Raw genomic sequence first — 957 nt, forward strand, 5'->3', positions numbered from 1 at the left:
GGTGTAGGGGGTGTGTGGGAAGCGGACCCGACTTCAATCTCTTCGGAGACAGCGGGAGGGGATCCCGCCTGTACGTCGATGGAAAGAAACACCAAAAGTGGGAAGCGTTTGCATGGTGCGTGCGGTGTTTCTAGTGCTCACTAGTGTTGTTTTTGCTGTTCCTGTGTTGCCCTGACACAGAGCAGCGGCTCTGTCCCTCGAGATGTTTGCTTTGCTATGTTCCACTGCAGCACGTCGTTCTACGGCATGCCACCGCCGCCGCATTTGTCGCTGGCCTGTGCTGGGGAAGATGAACGGTTCTCATCTCCGCTCTCGTTCCCCTTATCCCGTTTTCATGAGGAATAGCAAAAAGCTAACAAGTCAACATATGTTCATTTGCGCTTTTGCACGACTTGTGATCATGTACTATGACTGCTGCACGACCCCAGCCCCTGCAAACGCCCCTTCGGTGGTGTCTTTTTTCATTTTTCATATCCGGTGTACCCCAAAACGCGCATGGCTGGTGGTTCAGAGGGGCCAACTCAAACCACCCCCATCGTCCTTATTATCGCACGCTCCTCGCACGCTCCTCAGCAGGTCGGTGTCTTCCGCATCTGCATCTGCCTCGTTTTCTGTTGCCTACAGCACCCGTCAAGGGGTGTTTTCCCCCCAGCCTTCGAACCCCAATACACATGTGATGGATATGAACCCCAGAATTTACGAGCCAGGCAGCAGTGCAAAGAATTCAGTAATAAAATATTCTCTTGACGAAACATATCCTTCCTTCCTTCCAAATCCCCATAGGATTGAGTGACAAATGTGACAAACCAGGAGAACCTTCAGGTCTCTGGTCAAGCCGACACTGTAGTAAGCCACGAGTAATAGGTGTATGTGTCTTGTGAAATGGCGTCGGAACAACAACACGCCGACGTTGTTGTTCGTCGACAACGTCGAACCCTTGTTCGTCAAACCCTTAAA

This window comes from Volvox carteri (assembly GCF_000143455.1).
Source record: "Volvox carteri f. nagariensis unplaced genomic scaffold VOLCAscaffold_49, whole genome shotgun sequence".
NCBI classification, from domain to species: Eukaryota; Viridiplantae; Chlorophyta; class Chlorophyceae; order Chlamydomonadales; family Volvocaceae; genus Volvox; species Volvox carteri.